Source organism: Pan troglodytes, chromosome 5, assembly GCF_028858775.2.
Source record: "Pan troglodytes isolate AG18354 chromosome 5, NHGRI_mPanTro3-v2.0_pri, whole genome shotgun sequence".
Classification (NCBI taxonomy): domain Eukaryota; kingdom Metazoa; phylum Chordata; class Mammalia; order Primates; family Hominidae; genus Pan; species Pan troglodytes.
In genome coordinates, this window is record NC_072403.2 from 160498195 (window position 1) to 160505473 (window position 7279).

Consider the following 7279-nt stretch of genomic DNA (forward strand, 5'->3'; position numbering starts at 1 on the left):
CTCATAGAAACGATTTCTCATTCTAGGTGCAATTAAGAACATTCGTGGTTTATGAGAAGTCAAAATATTGACATTAGCAGGAGTTTGAAAGAAGTTGATTCCAACCCTCATAGGTACCTTTGAGGGTCTCAAGACTTCAGTGGAGGAAGTCACTGCCGATATGGTAGAAACAGCAAGAGAACTAGAATCAGAAGTGGAACCTGAAGATGGGACTGAATTGCTGCAATCTCATGATCAAACTTGAATGAATAAGGAATTGCCTCTTATGGAGGAGCAAAGAAAGTTGTTTCTTGAGATGGAATCTACTTCTGGTGAAGATGCTGTGAACATTGTTGAAATGACAATGAAGGATTTAGAATACTATGTCAACTTAGTTTACAAAGAAGTGGCAGGGCTTGAGAGGATTCACTCCAATTTTGGAAGAAATTCTACTATTGGTAAAACGCTATCAAATGGCATCTCACGTTACAAAGAAATCTTTCATAAAAGGAAGAGAGAGTCCATCGATGCCTCAATTTCCATTGTTGTCTTACTTTAAGAAATTGCCTCACAGCCACCCAAACTTCAGCAACAATTACCACCATCAACACTGTGGCAAGACCCTCCACTGGCAAAGCTTACAATGTGTCAAAGGCTCAGATGATTGTTAGCATTTTTTAGCAATCAAGCATTTTTAAATTAAGGTATGTAAATTGTTTTCTTAGACATAATGATTTTGCACACAATAAACTGCGGTATAGTGTAAACATAACTTTTAGATATACTGGGAAAACAAAAAAATTTTTGTGACGTGCATTTTTGTGACAGTCCCTTTATTGCAGTGGTTTGAACAGGACCCACAATATCTCCAACGTATTCCTGTATACACCTGGACCTTAACCAGTGGGAAAAATGAGCAGCAAGGTTGTCCTGGGTCAACTAGAGCTTGAAAGTGTTGGGGCTGGGACAAACCAGGCACTATCTGTGCCCAGCCCCCTCTCAGCTCCACTAAACAGCTTTTTTTCCTCCTTCAGCTCAAGGGCCACCAAAGTGAGGGGGGCTGGTGATGTCTGTGGTGCCCCTGTCCATTCATGCCCAAAACAGGTGAGAATGGAACCACACAAAAGTGAAAATGAAACTGGTGGGGAGGAGGAAATAAGGTTCAGAGGGAAAGAATAGGGGTGCACACAGGAAAAAGAAGAAAAACAAAGGGGAGACTTTCACAGATTGCCTAGCCATGGCACTGGCACAGGCAGTAAATGATGTGGATTCTGTCTTGGGACATGTGGCTACTCTATTCTGAAAATGTCATTTGCTTAAAAAAAAAAAATTATCTATTGCCATTTAGCCCTCCTGGATATGCAACTTAAAAAAATCAAATACAGAAATTGGGTTATTTTCTCCAAATAAATTGAGAATATTTTATATTACTTATTGTGTCTTTATAGTAGAAGATATTGCGAGTTTTTCACCTAACGTTTTCCTTTTTGTCATGGACGCACAACTGGATTGCATTTCCCAGCCTCTCTCACGGGTAGGTGTGGTCACATGACTGAGTTCTAGCCAATGGAATGTGAGAGGAAGCCAGAGCTGACGCATAGAACCTCTCACGTTATTTTCCCTTCCATGGTGACATGGGAAGCATCCATTGAAGAAGGTGGAGCCATGGGTGGGAAAGGAGCCTGATCCCTCAGTTATAGTCAGCCCTCCAAATCTGTGGGCTCCACATCCTTGGATCCAACCAATGCTGACTTGAAAATATTTGAAACAACAACAACAAAAATAACAATATAACAACAAAAAATAATACAAATAGGAAACAATATACAGTAACAACTATTTACACAGCATTTACATTATATTAGGTATTTAAATTTTTTTTAGAGTTGGGGTCTCACTATGTTGCCCAGGCTGGAGTGCAGTAGCACAATCATAGCTTACTGCCATCTCAAACTCTGGGGCTCAGGCCATCTTCCCACCTCAGCCTCCCAATGTGTTAGGATTACAGGTGTGAGCCATTGCACCTGGCCTGTGTTAAGTATTATAAGTAATCTAGAGACGATTTAAAGTATACAGAAGGATGTGCACAGGTTATATGCAAATACTATGCCATTTTGTATCAGGGACTTGAGCATCCAGGGATTTTGGTATCTGCAGAGTTCTGGAACCAATCCCCCAGGGAGGCTGAGGGATGATTAAACTTTTTTTTTTTTTTTTTTTTTCTGTGAAGTATTTGACAGGTTTACATCACTGCTCACCACTAGGGAACAAATTAATCATTTTTTCTGTGCCTCAGTTTTTTCCTTATCTGAAAATATTGATAGCAACTACCTCCTGGGGCTATTGGAAGTACTAAATGAGTCAATATTTTCACACTTAGAATAGGGCTCTGCTTAGAGTAAGCGCTACATAAGGATATATTAAATAGTGAAAGCTCTGTAAGTGTCAGTATTATATTAGCCTTTATGGCTGTTAAGGACTGAATATTTGTGTATCCTCAAAATTCTTATGTTGAAATCTTAATCCTCAGTGTGACAATACTTGGAGATAGCAACTATGAGAAGGTAATAAAATTAACTGAGGTCACACATATGGGTCCCTAATCTGATAGGTCTGGTACCTTTTTTAAAATTTTTTTTTTGAGATGGAGTCTCGCTCTGTTGCCCAGGCTGGAGTGCAATGGTGCGATCTCAGCTCACTGCAACCTCTGCCTCCCAGGCTCAAGTGATTCTCCTGCCTCAGACTCCCGAGTAGCTGGGACTACAGGCACGTGCCACCACACCCGGCTAATTTTTTATATTTTTTGTAGAGACGGGGTTTCACCATGTTAGCCAGGATGGTCTCCATCTCCTGACCTCTTGATCCTCCCGCATTGGCCTCCCAAAGTGCTGGGATTACAGGCGTGAGCCACCACGCCTGGCCTGGTGCTCTTTTAAGAAGAGGAAAATATATCAGCATTCTCTCTCTGCACACGTGTGCACCAAGGAAGGTCATGAAAGGACATTGTGAGAAGGTGCCATCTGCAATCCAGGAGGGGAGTCCTCACCAGACACGAAATCTGCCAGCACCTTGATCTTGGACTTCTTAGCCTCTACAACTGTGAGAAAATAAATTTCTGTTGTTTAAGACATGCAGTCTGTGATACTTTGTTCTGGCAGCCCAAGCAGATGAACACAATGGCTATTCTAAACATTTTAAGACATTTCCTTGAATGGTAATGAGAATAACCTTGGTTGATAGGTTTTCTTTTTTCAGGATGGCATAAAAGTTAGGAGTTGAGGTTGAGGTATCAGATGAGTTGGCCTGGGTTCAAATCTTGGCTTTGCAGTACTGTGAGACATGAAAAATTTACTTAACTCCACTAAGTCTTAATTTTCTCATTAATAGGACTATAATATCTACTTCATAGGGTTATTGGAGGATTAATGAGATAATGTTTGTAAAAAAAAATTCAGTGGAGTGCCTGGCACATAGTTAGTCCTAATTAATCTCAGAATCTGTTTTTTGTTGTTGTTGTTGTTGTTGTTGTTTCCTTTTTGGCGCCAAAACTCTTCCTTGAAGCAAAATCTTAGATAAATAGCCAATCCAGCATAGATGGAAGCAGAGGGTAGGGCTTGGAAGGGAGGAGACCCTCTGTCCACCCACGGGCTTCTCCTCACATCCAGTGACATTCTCCAGAGTGTCCCTGAGTCACCTCTGTGGAATCCTAGCACTGCTCAGCACAGTTTGATCATTTATAGGACTTGAAGTTCCCTAAACGATTATTTTGTTCCAGTTTTAACATTGTTATGACTACGAGAAGTGGCATGTGGCCGTGAAATGGAAGTGGAAGTTGAAATTATACTCACACGACCTTTTCCCTATGTTTGGGCCTCTTCTGACTTAGCAAATGACTTCCACCACTGCCTCTCACGCTCACGGGTTAAGCCCCCTCTCTACAGGAGTCGCCGCCCTTTCTCCCATCTGCTTCTGCTGCATGGAGGGAGGTGGCAGGACGCCGACATGATGCTGTTGCCCTGCTGCCTCGGGCCCCATTGAGGGATCCAGGCTCCAGATGAGGAGTGAGAGCTCATGAGATTTCATTTGTAAAGCCGGATGGCTAAGTTTCTGACAGATAAGGCCCTCAGCCAGTTACAAGGCATGGTTGTGAAACTAAATTATCTAGGGAGAAAAATGAGCCGTTCTGACACCCCCGTGCCTTCATCCAGTCAAAAGATAAATTCTCGCCCAAATTTTCCCTCTGTACCTCTACTTAGTGGTACAAGTGTAAGCCATATATAAAACTCCAGTTAACTCCGACTGGGCAGGAGTGGCTCCATTTCCCTTGCATTCAGAGGAGGCCACGTGGCTGCTGAAACCCTTAGGGGACTTTCACTCCCACTGGGATGAAATTTTAAGTCTTAACCATGGTCTCTGACCTCATATCCTCTCCGTCTCCTCCTGACCCTTGCTGCTCCAGTCACTCTTGTCTGGGGTTCCTCGGGCATGTGAAGTATTTTCCACTGTCTGAGCCTTTGCACATCTGTTCCTGTGACCTTCCTCCCAGAGAGCCATGGAGCTCCATTCTTCATCAACTTCCTCCTCAAAAAGGCCTTCCTTGCTTGCCGTGTCTAAAACAGCATCACCGATCCCTCTCTAAAATTGTGCCCTGCCAACATACAGTTACGTAGGAGGAATAAATTCAATGTTTGATAGCAGAATAGGGTGACTATAGTTAAACAAAAATGTATTGCACCCAGGAGATGGACACCCTAATTTGATCACTATACATTATATACATGTAACAAAATTTCACATGTACCCCATAAATTTGCACAAATAATAAAAAGTCAACATGAGCCTTTCTTTGTATTTATGGCTCTTACCTCCATCCCACATAGAGTATGGACAAATATCGACAATTGCCTATCTCCCATCCCCTTCACAGACATGGAGCAGAAACTGGGTCTACTGCGTTCACTACCATAGCTGCAGGTTCTGGAACAGTGCTTGGCACATCGATGCTCCATGAATCCGCGCTGAATGAATGACTAGGTGACCTTAACTGTTACTCGTGCATCTGCACAGTTACAAACTTGCAGAGGCATGCAGAGAAGTGGTGGATAGTATTGGCTCTCAGCTGCTTGTATTGTGGCCAGGCCTATTGACGCCTGGATTTGTGGCCTTTAGAAAACCCATGTAGGCCCAACAAAAAGGTCCAAATAAGCCTGATTCACCTTAGCAGGAGAGTTCATATCTGCGTTAACTGTTTTAACCATGAAGTGACGGTTACACCTCTGGCCATTATTCTTGCTTGAGGAGAGTAGTTCCCATCTTATTCCTATTTCTTAACTTTATCTTATGCTACAGTGGCTTTATACTGTGTTAACTTCAGCTGGTTAGAATTATGTTTCACAGAATTCCCTTCCCAATATGGTTCTGAGTTAGAATTGGCCAAAAGAAAGTTGGCCAAAGCATGCTCAGTAAAAACAGATGCTGAGATGCCAGTTATTGCCAGTGGTCATCATGCTTCCCTGCTCTGCATTCAGCCCCTCCTCCTGCCAGCTGGCCCTGCTGACCAGCATCGACTGTGGTCCACCACCAGGTGTAGGAGCAACATCTTGCCTGGACTTCCCCACCTGCTCTCCACTGTCCTTGCTCTCCAGCATCTGGATCTGCTGGCTTCCCGGAATCCCTGCAAGTTCTGACTTGCCCATCTGTCCCAGTGCTTCAGGAGGGCTGCGTAGGGCATTTTCCCAGAACCTCCAGCTCTCATGTCAGACCTTTACTTCCAGCTCCTCCCACACTTGTGTAAGGTTTAATCCCTGTAAGAAAGTCCTATTCCATCATCCTCATTGTCATTCCTCTTCCCTGATTGAAGTTTCATTCATACACATGAAAAGTATCCTGTACTCAGCCTGCCAATTAATAATCACTTCTCCAGCATTATCAGCAGCATTTTAAATATGGGTACTTTCTTTCTAAATACTTAATACACTTGCCTTCCTCTACTTTATAGCATGATCTCAATAATTATCTAATATATAATGTAATTTGTTATTTCCCAAAATATGCTTTGATGCTTTTTGATGAGATACAGACTAAAGCTTCTTAAAAATTATTCAAAACAGTCATGTGTCCTATATGATGTTTTGGTCAATGACGGACTGCCTACATGACCGTGGATGGAGCAATAGGCTAGGTGTGTACTAGGTTCTACCTTCTAGGTTTGCATAAGTACACTTAAGTACACTCTATGATGTTCACATGATGAGGAAATTGCATGAGAATGAAATCGCCCAACGATGCATTTCTGAGAATGTATCCCCATTACTAAGTGACGCATGACCGTACTGTGAAGTAGAAAATATAATCAACACTGAAACTCATTATTTCATGAATATTATAAGTCAAAACAGAGCCAAATTTATGGAGCCAAAAGAAATAAGTAAATTAGAGGATAGTATAAAGATACTATGAGAATGACTGGTATTTGGGGAACTTGGATACAGTCACCAATGTGAGATAAGCTCTGATTTGGGAGGCAGGAGACCTTGGCTGTGGCACCTCCTCCAGAGGACAGAGCTACAGAGGCAGATGGGTGCTCTGTGTGTGCAATGCTGGGCAACATTCAAAGGCACTCGGCTCATCCTCCCAGATGACCCGTCCAGTCCCAGCCTCTCCTTGGAGCCTTGCCAGCCCCTAATATTTCAGCCTGTAAATGCTCCAACTACCCAGCGCTGCCCCACACATCTGCAATCACTTATAAACATATTTCCACCACTTCTGTCTCGTACTACCCTACTCCCCTGCACTCACAACTCGCATTGTTAAAGTTACCTTCACTTTTCACATTGTTAATTTTTTTAAACCATATCTGAACTGGGGATTAAAGAAACTATTCCTAATTTTAAAAAGAAGTAGATGCTCATTGAATAAATTTGAACAATACAAATAAAATGTGCTAGTTTATCTTTGCTCACCTACTACTTTTACTTAAATTTTATTTTAAGTAATTTTATTTTATTTTAGAGATTGGGGCAATCTTTCCCCCAATTTGATATAGAATCTTCTAGGATTTGTTTTTTATTTAAGTATTTGCATGTAGGACTTTTAAAAAATAAAATGGGGTATTCTATGCTTGTTATTCAAGACTTTACCTTTTGCATTTATCAATGAATCATGGATATTCTTCCATGTTATGTACAAGCTCACCTCATCTTTTTTAACAGATGCATAGAATTTTACAATGCTGTGTTTGAAAATGACTCCTAAAGGTCATTGAATCACTTTCCATGTGATTACATGAAGTCCAAGACTT